This window comes from Herpailurus yagouaroundi, unplaced genomic scaffold (assembly GCF_014898765.1).
Source record: "Herpailurus yagouaroundi ecotype Mexico unplaced genomic scaffold, PumYag 222, whole genome shotgun sequence".
Classification (NCBI taxonomy): Eukaryota; Metazoa; Chordata; class Mammalia; order Carnivora; family Felidae; genus Herpailurus; species Herpailurus yagouaroundi.
The window spans coordinates 312976-327643 of record NW_024412453.1 but is presented as its reverse complement, the minus strand read 5'-3'; the positions used below and the strand labels follow the sequence as shown (position 1 = coordinate 327643).

Here is a 14668-nt window from a genome sequence, read left to right as displayed (position 1 = left end):
CCCTGCGATTGCTGGAGCAACGGTGGCGACACTGGAGTTATTCACAAAGGCTGGAATTCAAATGAGGCTGGCGCGGCTCCAAGTCGCAGTAGCTTAGGAGGAGGGGGAAAGGCGTATTAAGTATTCGTCAAGATCTCAGCGTTGCATGGGCTCCAAGCTTTCTCCATCTGCATCCCTCCCTCAACCAGCTATCTGCGGGGAGGGGCGGGGGGCTCCTCCAGAAGCACTTTATCCGTCAGCCTGTGAGGTGGGGGTGGGGGTGGGGGGCCGAAGTTAGGCAGAATTGTCTTATCACATGATGGGGGACCTGTATCATGTGATGACTCCGGTGATGTTGGAGGCAGCATGTGACTCCCAGGGCTACGTGGGCTCAAAAACAATTTAAATACAAAAACACAAGCAGGTTCCCCTCCTCTCTTTTGCCTTTTGGTCTGGCTCTCCCTCCCTTTGGGCTGGTGCCCGACTGAATGGAAAACCCGTCATCTTGCAGGCACTAACCTGTGAGCACCGGGTACCTGGAGACCAGGCCCCCTCTGCTGGGGGTCCCCCAGGAGCTGTGCCCCATCATTCTGCAGCCCACTGACTCCCAGCCTGGTAAGTTACTGAACACTGTGAGCAATTATTTGTGAAGCTGTCCTAGGCTGCCTCATTAGCATGCACAGGACACCCTTGCTGGGCACGTTGGAAGGAAAGCGCCTGCCGGCTCCGGGGAGCTGCGGCTCTCGCTCTCGGTCCGCCGAACCTCCGCAGCCTCCCCGGAAAGCGGAGCTGCGCTGGTTACTGGTTACGTCGCGCTGGGGTGGAAGGAGCTCCCCCGTCCCTTTCCCCCGTCTCCCCGCCGGCCTGCCTCTTTCCCATCTCTTGCCTTCCTCAGCCTTGCTCCTCTGAGTCTCTCTCTCACCTGCCTCCTCCCTCTCCAACTCCTATTTTCTCCTCTTATTCGCCCCCCACTTCTTGTCTCTCTCCTGCTTTTCTTAGGGGTCTGTTCCCCTCACCTTTTAAAATTACTATTTTTCTGGACACCTAGATCTATTTTTTCTGTCCAGAACCTGAAAGACAAGACTCTGAGGACTTGGTGATTGGAAATGCACTAATTATCCCTTCCAAAATGTTTTTCTCACTAACACAATGTACATGGCCCACTTCCTGTCCTGTGTGTGTGTGTGTGTGTGTGTGTGTGTGTGTGTGTGTGTGTTAGAGGGTGACTGATCTATTTCTTGGGGCCATCAGAACTGTTCCTTGGGTGCATGTTCATTGGCTAACCGGATCCCTGCTTAGCTAGATCATCAAGTGATAGGAGGGGCAGTTACAGCAGTCAGGAGACATTGCTTTCTGACCCCAAATGTCTGACTCTGTGGGAGAAGTGACGTTTTAAAGCAGGGGCCAGGATCCAGTGCTCAAGGCTTAGGACTGTATGCTTTTCAGAGGGCTGGATCAGAGTTTGAGGCTGTACCTTTGTATAATGAGGCAGAGCATTGGTTGAAAAACTAGCCATGCAGGAGACACATCTAGATGTAATCTTGGCAGTGTCCACATTACTATAGGAAGCAGGTGTTGGCTGTGTCAGATCTAGCTTCTGGTTCACTGTTATCCAGGTGTGCTGACACCTGTTCAGCAAGAAATAACTAACAGTTATTGAGCACAATCCACCCAACAACTCAATGAACAGGTGCAATTTCTGTCTCCAATTTAGAGATAGGCAAACTGAGACACAGAGAAGTCAGTTAGGTCACTCAACTAGTAAGTGGGTAGAGCTAGGATTCAGGGCCCAGGAAGAATCTCTCCAGAGCCTGCACAGTTACCTACTGCGATAAACTGCCTAGAAAAAAATCCATCCACGTTACTATGTGACAGGTAGTATGCAAGGTTTGGGGACACCTCTGTGAGCAAGACAGAGACACCCTGTTCTCATGGGGTTTACAGTCCATTGGAGAAGGCAGCTATTAAACATACCACATAAAGACAACATATTATTTCAAATCAGTGTATTTGCCCAGAAGAATAAGGGGGTGCCATGAGAATACGTAACTGGAGACATGCTTCAGTTGGGGGGACAAAGAGGAAGACTTGGTCAAAGGAGTCACCAATGCAATACTTAAGTTGGAACCTGAGAGAGGAGCCAGGAAGTCAAGCAGGTGAAGATCCAGGAAAAGCATTCCAGAAGGAATAATAGTATGTGTGAGGGCCTTGAGGTGGGAAAGAGCTGGGACCACCCAAAGACCAGCAAGAAGCCAGTGGGCTGAGCACAGTGTGATTGGGATGATGACAGGAGATGAGGCCATTCAGGCAATGTGGATATCTTGTAGGCCTTGCCAAAGTGACTTGGGTTGTATTCCAGGATCAATGAAAACCCATTAAAGCATTTTAAGTAGGGAGGTAGCATAATTGGATCTGCAGTATGAAAAGACTTCTTCAAGAGCTGTATCAGTTAGTTTTTGCTGCACTATAAACCACGCTGAGACATAGTGGCTTAAAACAGCCATGGGTTGTTATGCCATGGGTTGGCAGTCGCGGGTGGGATCATCTGGATGGTAGTTCTTGCTTGGGTTCACTAGTCAGCTGGCAGGCTGGCTGCAGGTAGCTGGTCCTAGATGATCTCATTCATTTGTCTGCTGATCGGCAGGGGCAGTTGAACTTGACCGGGTCATGTGTCTCCTCATCTAGTGAGCTAGCCCCGTCTTCTTCATATGACAGCTGGGTTCCAAAAGCAACGAGGTTGGGGTGGGGGGGCCCAATGCACATGCACATTTCAAACATCCACTTGTTTCCCATTTGCTAGTGTTCCATTGGCCTAGACAAGTTGCATGGGCAAGCCCAGATTCAAGGGATGGAGAAATATATCTCTGAACCAGAGGAGCTACAAAAAATGGGGTTCCATTTGTTTCCAGTCTACAACATGAATTGAAAATGATAATCTGGTAATGTCTTCCTCTACTGTGGGAAGGAACTGAAAACCAGGAGGAAATTTGGGGTCAATTTTACTATGATTGGAAATGAACTTAAACTTGGTCATATATCAACCTTTGTTTTCTGATTGGAACAAGTAGGAGTCTGAGCATCTGTTTTGGACATGGATCAAGAGTGTATCTAGACTGTGATATAGAAATGTCTCCTTTTCTCACAGGGTTATCTGGGAACGGCTTAGAGTCTAGGAAGACTTTGAGATTGTTACCCTAGAATGAAATTTGGGCCATATGGAACTCAGAATGTGTTTAAGTGTTCCAGACAAGGCAATAGCATGTACAAAGGCCCTGAGGCAAGGAAGTGGGTGGCCTGTTTGGGAACTAGGAGACAATTTAGTTTAATGTAATTGCAATGAAAATGGAATAGGAGTGGACAGATTAGAAAAAAATGCTTATGTGGTAGGAAAAGCAAGGCTTGCTGATGGATTTGAAAGGTGTTAAAGAAAAAGGACATATTAAAGCTTCCCAGGTTGGTGAACGTATTCCCAAAGTGGAAAGACTAGGAGAGGATGAGGGTATTTGCGAGGGGTGGGGAGTGGGGATGGGGATGGGAAGGACAGAAAAAGATAAAAAATTTTATGAACTGGGTCAAATGTTGCTGAGACACTGGGTAAATTGAGGACAGAAAAGTGTCTGTCTGACTTGGAACCTTGGAGCTAGCTGAAGACTTGGACTAGAGCAGTTTTGGTGGAGCAGTGAGGATAGAAACCCTGTTGGCGTGGGTTAAGGAGTGAAGGGAGGTAAGTAAACTATGAAAGGCATAATGGAAATCAGGCAGTATTTAGATATGGGGCAGGGTTAGAAGAACTGTCTTGATTTTATATTTGCTTTTTTAAAAACAATAGCAGCCTCTAGATGATGTAAACTCTCAAGATGGCGCAGTGGAATGAGCAAGAGGGGATGGGATGGAAAAGTGTGTGTGAACAGATAGGTGATGACAGATTTTAATTTTTTTATAGGCAGGGATGAGGAGAAAAGATGGAACAGGCACACAAAGACTCCTAAATTTGGTACTGGGAAGATGAAGAGCTTGCTGTGTGTCAACTTTTGTTTTCACAACAAAGGCAAGGTCATTAGCAGAGAGTAAAGGAGATGGAAAGAGGAAAGAGAGGACATATAAACTGGTCCTCTTGGAGAGGGAGAAATAAGCACTGTAAAGGAGGGAGCAGGGTTGCTACATAAAACAGAGTGCCTATGAAGAATATGTATTGGGTCGTTTTCTCCACCGTCGTTTAAATGCTTGGGTTCAAGCACCTGGAGAACGGTAGTGTCATCACGTTGAAGTTTTGCTGGACAAATCCCACAGGAGAGATGTTGAAGGGGTTTACAAGGGAGTGATGGTCCAGGTGAGCCACAGAAGCTAAGCTGGGCCAGAATGGGAACGGGCCCAGGAAGGGATGGTGGAGAATGAGGAAGTGGTAGAAGGCCAATGGAAGAGAGGTTATGAAGAGGGAATAACTGCATCCTTTAGGGAACCCTGTGTCAGCATCCCCTGTGAGCTTGTCAGAAATGCAGATATCAGGCCCCACTTCAGATCTTCTGGATCCAAATCTGCATTTTAACGAGATCCTTCTGATTCAGATGCACATTAAAGACTGAGAAGTACAGATCTAAATTGTCCTATGGAAGAAGCATGGTGCCATTCTTTGCACGATGAGAAAGTAATGAACCCCAAAATGTCCCTTTCAAAGCAGATCTTGACTGAGCAAATTTCTTTTCTTTTCTTTTTTTTTTTTGCTCCAGTTTTTATCTTATTTTATTTTAATTTTAGTATGCAGAATTTCAAACATAGTTAAAACTTAGTGAAATCCAGTATACCATCATTAGCTTCAATAATTTTCAACTCATGGCCAATCTTGTTTTCTTTATACCATCCCTCCCACCCAGGATTGTTTTGAATTGAATCTTAAGACTGATATAATTTCATCTATAAATATTTCATTATCGACCTGTAAAAGACAAGGACTTCCTTTTTATTTGTTTTATTTGTTATAAGTTTTTATTTGTTTATTTTGACAGAGACAGTGAGTGGGAAAGGGGAAGAGGGAGGGGAAGAAGCAGAGAGAGAGAGCTCTACATGGGGCTCAAACTCACCAACCGTGAGATTATGACCTGAGCCGAAACCAAGAGTCAGACGCTTAACCAACTGAACCACCCAGGCACTCCAAGGAATCCCTTTTTAAACACAACCACTGTTCCATCACCACATCCCAATAAAATTGCAAATAAATCCTTATTATTGTCTGACCAGTTAATGCTCACACATTTGCAATTGCCATGTTATTTAATTTTCAGTATTTTCTTCCATGAGTATCCAAATATCCACACATGGAAGTTGATGAATATGTCTGTTAAGTCTTCTGTAAGTTACAGGTTCCTTCTTCATTTCTTTTTTTCCCCTTGGAATTTTGTACTGAAGAAACAAGATGATTTGCCCTCTAGATTTTTCCAAAGTCTAGACTTTGCTGATTGTTTACTCATGGTATCATTTAATGTGTCCTGCTATGCTCTATATTCTCTGTAAACTGGTAATTAGATCTAAAGGGAATTGCTTTAGAAAAAGACCTTTGTGGTGAAATATATCACACATAAAGCATGTATGAAATACAGATGTAGAGCTTAAAGAATAATACCCTTGTGAAAACCACCTCCCACCGTAGAAACATCTTCCAAAAACATCCCTCTTCATCTTCCCTAGAGGTAACCTTTATCTTGACTTCTGTAATAATTTTTCTGGTTTTTTTTTCATGTATGTGTGTATCCCTAAGCAATATATTACTAAGTTTCTCCAACTTTGTGAGTTGTATGTAAATGTAATCACACTGAAGACATTTTTCTGTGGCATATGTATTTTGCCTGATATTTTTGAGATTCATTTCTGTTTATGTTTGTAGCTACAGTTCATTCAGTTTCACTGGCATATAGTAATCAACCATGTGAATGTTTTACAAATTATTTATCCATTCTACTCTCTCTTTTTTTTAATGTCTATTTTATTTTTGAGAGAGAGAGACAGAGAGAGAGAGAGAGAGAGGCACATATACGCATAAGCGGGGAAGGGACAGAGAGAAAGGGAGACAGAAGACCTGAAGATCTGTGCTGTCAGCGCAGAGCCTGATGTGGGGCTCGAACTCACAAACTGTGACATCTCGTGACCTAAGCCAAAGTCTGATGCTTAACCAACTGAGTCACCCAGATGCCCCTATGCATTCTATTCTTTATGGTTCCCCCCCCACACCCCGACACACACACCCAGTTGGGGCTATTATGAATAACACTGTTGTGAACATTGTCACACATGTCCTGTGTACTTGTACAAGAATTTCCCTAGGCATATACCTAGAATTGAAAATGCTGGATCATATAGTATGCCTCAGTTCAACTTAAAACGTCCAAACTGTTTTCTGCAAGCTGATTTTGTTACTTTGCAATCCTTACACCTTCTAATTTCTTTTTGTTGCCTCATTGTACCAGCTAAATCCTCTAATACAATATACTAGAAACGGTGAAAGCAATTCTCCTTGTCTCATTTTGATCTCAAAGGGAAAGCATTCAATATTACACAGTTAGGTAACATGTTTGCTGAAGGGCTTTTTTTAGAGTTTTGTGGGGTTTTTTAAATCAGATTAAGAAAATTCCTTGGGGCGCCTGGGTGGCGCAGTCGGTTGAGCGTCCGACTTCAGCCAGGTCACGATCTCGCGGTCCGGGAGTTCGAGCCCCGCGTCAGGCTCTGGGCTGATGGCTCGGAGCCTGGAGCCTGTTTCTGATTCTGTGTCTCCCTCTCTCTCTGCCCCTCCCCTGTTCATGCTCTGTCTCTCTCTGTCCCAAAAATAAATAAAAAACGTTGAAAAAAAAAGAAAAGAAAATTCCTATTTCTCCTTTGCTCCGTTTTGTTCAGCCATTAATGGGTTTTGAACTTTATCAAATATTTTTTCCTGTGTCTTTTGAGACAATAAAATTATTTTTCTACTTTATTCTTTTACTGTAGAGAATTATAATTTCTTTTTTTCCAGCTTTATCAACATATTATTAACATATAACCTGTGTAAGTGTAAGGTGTAAAATGTAATGATTTGATACACATATATATTGTGACATGATTACCACAATAAAGTTAGTTAACATCTCTATTTTCTCTCATAATTTTTTTTGTGTTTGTGGTGATAACATTTAAGATCTACTCTCTTAGCAATTTTCAGTAATATAATATTTTTTTAAGTTGATTTATTTATTTTGAGAGAGGGCACGCGCATGCACATGAGCAGGGAAGGGGAGAGAGAGAGAGAATCAGAGCTGATGGCACAGAGCCCAACATGGGGCTTGATCTCACGAACCATGAGATCATGACTTGAGCTGAAATCAAGAGTCAGAGGCTTAACCCACAGAACCACCCAGGTGCCCCTATAGTATTGTTAATTATAGTCATCATGCTGTACATTAATTAGATTCCCAGAACATATAGCTTGAAGTGTGTACTCTTTGACCAACATCTCCCTCATTTTCCCCACCCCCCGCCCAGCCCCTGGCAACCACCATTTTACTCTCCGTTTTGAGTCATACAGATTTTTTTTGGTTCCACATGTAAATGAGAATATACCATTATTGTCTTTCTCTGTCTGACTTATTTCACTTAACGTAATGCCCTCAGGGTCCATCCATATTGTCACAAAACACAGGATTTCCTTCTTTTTTATAGTTTAGTAATATCCCTGTGTGTGTGTGTGTGTGTGTGTGTGTGTGTATCACAGTTTATTCAACTATCCATCAGTGAACACCTACGTTGTTTCCATGTCTTAGCTCCTGTGCATAATGCTGCAGTGAACATGAGAGAGCAATATCTCTCCAATATTGATTATATTTCCAGCAAACATATACCCAGAAATAGGATTATTGGGTCATCTGGTAGTTGCATTTTTAATTTTTTGAGGAATCCCCATACTGCTTTCCATAAGGCTGCACCAATTTACATTCCCACCAGCAGTGCACAAGGGTTCCCTTTTTTCTACCCTCTCCAACACTTGTTCCTTGCCTTATTGATAGTAGCCATATAACAGGTATACTGTGATATCTCATTGTGGTATTGGTTTACATTCCCTTGATGATTAACGACGTTAAGCATCTTTTCATGTACCTGTTATGTCATCTTTGGGAAAATGTCTATTCAAATTCCTTAATCAGATTTTTTTGTTTTAAAAAAATGTTTATTTTAGGGGCGCCCAGGTGGCTCAGTCAGTTAAGCGTCTGACTTCGGCTCAGGTCGTGATCTCACAGTTTGTAGGTTCGAGTCCCACGTCGGGCCCTGTGCCGACAGCTTGGAGCCTGGAGTCTGCTTTGGAATCTGTGTCTCCCACTGTCCCTCTCCCACTCGTGCTCTGTCTCTCTCTGTCTCTCAAAAATAAATAAACATTGAAAAAAAAAAGAGTTGGCCGCTTGACCCACTAAGCCACCCAGGTGCCCTCAGGTTTTTTTTCTATTAAGTTGTGTGAATTCCTCATATATTTGGGATATTAACTCCTAACAGATAGATGATTTGCAAATATTTTCTCCCATTCTATAGGTTGTCTTTTCATTTTGCTAAGTGTTGCTTTTTCTATGCAGAGGCTTTTTAGTTTGATGCAGTTCCACTGGTTGATTTTTGCTTTTGTTACTTGTACTTTGTTGTAATATCCTGAAAATTGTTGCTAAGACTAATGTCAAGGAACATTTCCCCTGTATTTCCCTTTAGTACATTTTACAGTTTTGGGCCCTCCATTTAAGTCTTTAATCCATTCTCCTAAAACTTTTGTGAGTGGTGTAACACAGGGTCCAGTTTCATTCTTCTGCATGTAAATATCCAGTTTTCTGAGCACCATTTAATGAAGAGACTATCCTTTCTTGGTTCCCTTCTCATGCATTAGTTGCCTATATGTGTGTGGATTTACTCCTGGGCTCTCCATGCTGTTGCACTGGTTTATGTGTGTTTTTATGCCAGTACCAAACCATTTTGATTATTCCAGCTTTTTTGTTCTTTCTCAGGATTGCTTTGGCTATCCAGGGTCTTTTGTGGTTCTGTGTATATTTTAGGATTATTTTTTCTATTTCTGTGGAAAACACCACTGAAATTTTGATAGGGATTGCATTGAATCTACAGATGGGTAGTATGGACATTTTGATCACATTAATTCCTTCAATCTTTGTACATGGGAGGTATTTCATTTCTTTGTGTACTCTTCAGTTTTTTTCATCAGTGTCTTGCAATTTGCATTGAATAGATGTTTCATCTCCTTGCTTAAATTTATTCCTAAGTATTTTATTATTTTTGATGCCATTTAACACGGGATTTTTTTTCAGATAGTTTGTTGTTACCATACAGAAATGCAACCAATTTTTGGAAGTTGGTTTTGTATTCTACCACCTCGCAGAATTCATTCAGTTCTAATTGTGTGTGTGTGTGTGTGTGTGTGTGTGTGTGTGTGTGTAGTCTTTAGGATTTTCTTTGTATAAGATCATAACATCTGCAAAGACAGTTTTACTTCTTTCTCTCTGATTTGGTTTGGATGCCTTTAAAAAAATTTTTTTTAATGTTTATTTTTGAGACAGAGAGAGACAGAGCATGAACGGAGGAGGGGCAGAGAGAGAGGGAGACACAGAATCAGAAGCAGACTCCAGGCTCTGAGCCATCAGCCCAGAGCCTGACACGGGGCTCGAACTCAGGGTCCCACGTCGAGGTCCCACGCGAGATCATGACCTGAGCCGAAGTCGGACACTCAACCGACCAAGCCCCCCAGGCGCCCCATGGTTTGGATGCCTTTTATTTCTTTTTCTTGCCTAACTGCTCTGGCCAGGACTCCCAGTACTATGTTGAATAGGAGTGGTGAGCATGGGCATCTTTCTTTTGTTCCTAGTCTTAGTGAGAAATCAGCCTTTCATTGTTGAATGTGGTGTGGGTTTGTCAGTCATATAAGGCCTTTATTATGTTGAGGTATGTTCCTTCTACACCCAGTTGGTTGAGAGTTTTTATCAGGAAAGGATGTTGACTTTTGTCAAATATTTTTTCTCCCTCTATTGAAGTGATTATATGATTTTTATCTTCCATTTTATTGAAGTGGTATATCATATTTATTGGTTTGCAACCCAGGGATAAGCCTCATGAGTATGTTGATCATGTTGTATGACCATTTTAATATGCTGTTAAATTCATGTTGCTGGTATTTTGGTGAGAGTATTTGTGTCTATATTCATTAGGAATATTAGCCTGTAGTTTCCTTTTCTTGTGGTATCCTTATCTGTCTTTCATATCAGAGTAATGCTGGACTCACAAAAAGAGTTTGAAAGTATTCCCTCCTCTTCAATTTTTGGGAAGAGTTTGAAAAGGATTGATGTTAATTACTCTTTAAATATTTGTTAGAATTCACCAGGGAAGCCATCTGGTCCTGGGCTTTTTTTCCCTGTTGGGAGATTTTAAATTATCAGTTCAATCTCCTTACTTGTTTTTAGTCTGTTCCTATTTTCTCTTTCTTCATGATTCAGTCTTGAGTGGTTGTATGTTTCTAGGAATTTATCCTTTTTTTCTAGATTATCCAATTTGTTGGTGTATAATTGTTAATAGCAGTCTCTTATGATCATCTGTATTACTGTGGTGTCAGCTGTAATGTCTCCTCTTTCATTTATTTTTTTTCCTTTTTATTTTTTAGAGAGAGAGTGCGAGCACAAGTTGGGGAGAGGGGCAGGGGGAGAGAGAGACAGACAGAGACAGAGAGAGAGAAGGAGAATCTTAAGTTGGCTGCATGCCCTGCATGGAGCCCAATATGGGGCTTGATCCCATGACCCTGGGATCGTGACCTGAACCAAAATCAAGAGTTGGACGCTCAACTGACTGAGCCAGCCAGGTGCCCCTGTCTCCTCTTTCAGTTCTGATTTTAGTTATTTGGGTCCTCTCTTTTTCTTTGTCTGAATGAAAGTTTGTCAGTTTTGTTGATCTTTCCAAAAAACTAGCTGTTGGTTGATCTTTCCTATTGTTTTTCTGGTCTCTGTTTCATTTATTTCTGCTCCGATCTTTGTTATTTCCTTCTTTCTGCTAACCTTGGGCTTAGTGTGTTCTTCTTTTTCTAGTTCCTTAGGGGTAAAGTTATGTTTTTTATTTGTGATTTTTCTTTTTTGTTGTTGTTTAGGTTTCTGTCATTTTAATCAGGGTTGCTATGAAAAACAATACCTCAGCTAACCACTTTGTCCTCGTCTTCTACCTAACTCCCATTTCCCTTCATGTATCTATAGCACAGGAACCCAAAGACCCCCCGTCCCCTTCATCCTCCTTATTCCTATTAGGGACAGATATGTCACTAAGTGGATTCAGCCTCTTCCATACAGCATGAAACAGGATAAGTAAAAAATATCTTTATGAAGAGTTTTGTTATGCTGTTACTTTAGGGTGGAGCCAGAGGCAGAGTTGAGGGCTGGGGTGAAGTTTGGGCATCTTTTAGAGATCAGAGTTTTTCTCAGGGGCACAGAACCTGAGTTTGCTCAGAAAAGGGACTATGTCTAAGAGGACAGGGACTAGGCTGGGCTAGGCTGAAAGTTCTTTTCAAGAGTATTGTGAGAATAGAGACACTTTAAAACCCATTGTCCTTCCTCTTCCCGTACCTTCCCCAACTTCCAGGTAGAAGAGGAGGGGTCTCCTGAGCAGGGAATAATCACAGTTCTCTCAAGGTTTCATCTGTGATTGCTGGGATGGGCAGTGAGTATGACTTATTCCCTGGTGCTGCCCGACCAGCTCAGGATTTTCTGTCCCTGCTGGTGAGCACCGAGACCTGAGGGATGTCAGACAGTGATACGGTTTCCTTGACTGCATCGTTCCCATCCACCACTACAAAGAGGTGAATCTCTGCATCCACCAGCCTGTTGATGATGGTCTCTGGAGTCTCATGCAGGTAGCACTTGGAGACACATCTGAAGTAATGTGATCAACACTGTAGGGCTTTGGTCACTGACACATCCAGGTTACTCTAAGTTTGTTCTGCTGCTACACTGATAACATAAAACTTGGGGTAGAAGTTCACCACACACTCTTTCTCATCCACCAGTGGCAGGGCTGAGAATCCGCATTGTACAAAATGCCCAGAGGCATGTAGACAGGGGTGGTGGTGTGGGCCATAGCAGCGTTGGCTTAAGGGCTAACTTGAAGTTCTTTCCAGAGAGCTAGACACGAACTCTGGCTTGGGGAATTCATCAGCAAACAATTTGAGACACTTGAGAACGTGCTTATAGGTGAATATGTACAAGGTGTTGCCTGATTCTGAGTCAATAACTGGCAGCCTGCGGATCTTATTTTGAATTAATGAAGAGACAGCATCAAATAAGCTGGCATTAGAAGCAATGCGGACAAGGGATACGAGGAGTCCCGTACGTACACCTCCCTCCAAGTTTCTATTTTGTGCTCTTTCAGCTCATAGATTTATACCAATACTGATTGTTAATAGTGGTGTAAGATATTTAAAAAAAAATTTTTAGTGTTTATTTTGAAAGAAAGAGTATGAGTGGAGGAGGAGTAGAGAGAGGGGGGAACGGAGGATCAGAAATGGGCTCTGTGCTGACAGCAAGGAACCCGATGCCGGGCTTGAACTCACGAACCGCGAGATCATGCCATGAGCTGGTCAGAGGCTCAACTGACTGAGCTCCCTAGGCGCCCCCTAGTGGTGCAAGATACTGGTGAAATCGGTGATGGCCAGCATGCCCACAAAACTTTTCTTCTTACTATCCCACAAAGGAGCAGCTCGTATACCATTAGTTGCCAAAGGGGTCGGGTGGGAGGGGGAAGCTTTCTTCACCTACAGGGAAGTATCAAATATAAACAAATTGAAGCTTGTGGGAATCAGGTCATAGCCATGATGAGACTTCATAAAAGAAGTGTACATGGAAGAGTTAGATTCTGGGGACCCTTGAGTGTGCTCATTTTCCAGAGCTGGAAACTATCCCAAGAAATGACCGTGTCCTTTGCAAGAGACACTGGCTGGGTTCATTTGCTTTAGGAAGCTTTCTCTCTTTTTTTTTTTTTTTTTTTTTTTTTTCTTTTTTTTTCTTTTTTTTTTAACATAAGCGTTTCTTTTCTTTTCTATGTTTTATTTATTTTTGAGAGAGAGGGAGAGAGCATGAGCAGGGAAGGGGCAGAGAGAGAGGGAGACATAGAGTCTAAAACAGGCTCCAAGCTCTGAGCTGTCAGCACAGAGCCCGACTGGGGGCTTGAACTCACTTACGAACTACGAGATCATGACCTGACCCGAAGTTGGACACTTACCGATTGAACCACTCAGGTGCCCTGCTCTCTTTTTTCTTAATGAAGGCATTTATTGCTTTAAACTTCCCTCTCAGAACTGCCTTTGCTGCATCGCATAAGTTTTGGTGTGTTATGTTTCAGTTTTCCTTTGTATCAAGGTTATTTTTTGATTTCCCTTTTGACTTCTTTGACCCAGTGGCTGTTCAAGAGTATGTTAATTTCCACACATTTGTGAGTTTTCCAGTTTTCCTCTTGTAGTTGATTTTTAGTTTCATATCATTGTGGTCAGAGAAGATATTTGATATATCAGTCATCTTACATTTGCTAAGAATTGTTCTGCAACCTAACATATGATCTATCCTAGAGAGTGTGCTTCAGAAAAATATGTATTCTGCTGTTGGGTGGAATGTTCTGCCTATATTTGGTCTAAGGTATAATTCAAGTCCAGTGTTTGCTTATTGATTTTCTGTCTGCATAATCTATGCATTGTTGAAAGTGAGCTCAGAAGCCCTCTGTTATTATTGTAGTGTTATTTCTCCCTTTAGATTTATTAGTATTTGCTTAATATATTTAGGTGCTCTGATAGTGGGTGCATATATATTTATAGTTGTTATATTCTCTTGATGAATTAACCCCTTTGTCATTATATAATGACCTTTGTCGTCTATTGTTACAATTTTTTAATGTTTATTTATTTACTTTGAGAGAGAGAGTGTGTGTGCACATGCCCAGGAGTGGGCAGGGGAGGAGCAGAGAGAGAGAGAGAGAGAGAGAGAGAGAGAGAGAGAATCCCAAGCAGGCTCCACGCTGATAGTGGTGGAGGCTGGATCTCATGAATAGTGAGATCATGACCTGAGCCAAAATCAAGAGTTGAATGCTTAACTGACTGAGCCACCCAGCCCCATTTGTTACAATTTTTTTTAAGTTTGTTTATTTATTTTAAGAGAGAGCGAGCATGGGAGAGGCGGAGAGAGGGAGAGAGAGAGAATCCCAAGCAGGCTCTGCACTGTCGGCACAGAGCCCAATGCAGGGCTCCAGATCAGGACCTGAGTGGAAATCAAGCAAGAGTCGGATGCTTAACTGACTGAGCCCCCCAGGACCCCCACAATTTTTGACTTAAAGTCTATTTTGCTGATATAAGTATCAGCTCCTGCTCTCTTGGTTTCTGTTTGCATGGAGTATATTTTTCTACCCCTTCACTTTGAGCCTATGTATGTTGTTAAGGCTGAAGTCTCTTGTAGGCAATATATAGTCAGTTGTATTTTTTAATCCATTCAGTCATTCTATGCCTTTTGATAGGAAAATTTAATTTATTTACATTTGAAGTGATTATTGATAGGTGAGTATTTATTAATGCCATCTTACTGTTTTCTGGTTGTTTTGTCCCTTGTTTCTTTCTTCCTCTTTTGTTGTCTTTCTTTGTGAGTTGATGATTTCCCATAGTAATAAGCTTTGA

General features: G+C 42.1%; 1 long non-coding RNA gene and 1 pseudogene across 1 annotated transcript; one reads left to right on the top strand and one right to left on the bottom strand.

Moving 5' to 3' along the window:
* The first annotated feature begins 312 nt into the window (after nt 1-312).
* Nucleotides 313-4341, top strand: LOC121019366 (uncharacterized). The gene is made up of 2 exons (XR_005785552.1): nt 313-594; nt 3923-4341. It is a non-coding gene; the product is annotated as an uncharacterized LOC121019366 (long non-coding RNA).
* A 6728-nt stretch (nt 4342-11069) lies between these two features.
* Nucleotides 11070-12868, bottom strand: LOC121019365 (5'-AMP-activated protein kinase subunit gamma-1-like; annotated as a pseudogene).
* Between the last annotated feature and the right edge of the window lie 1800 nt (nt 12869-14668).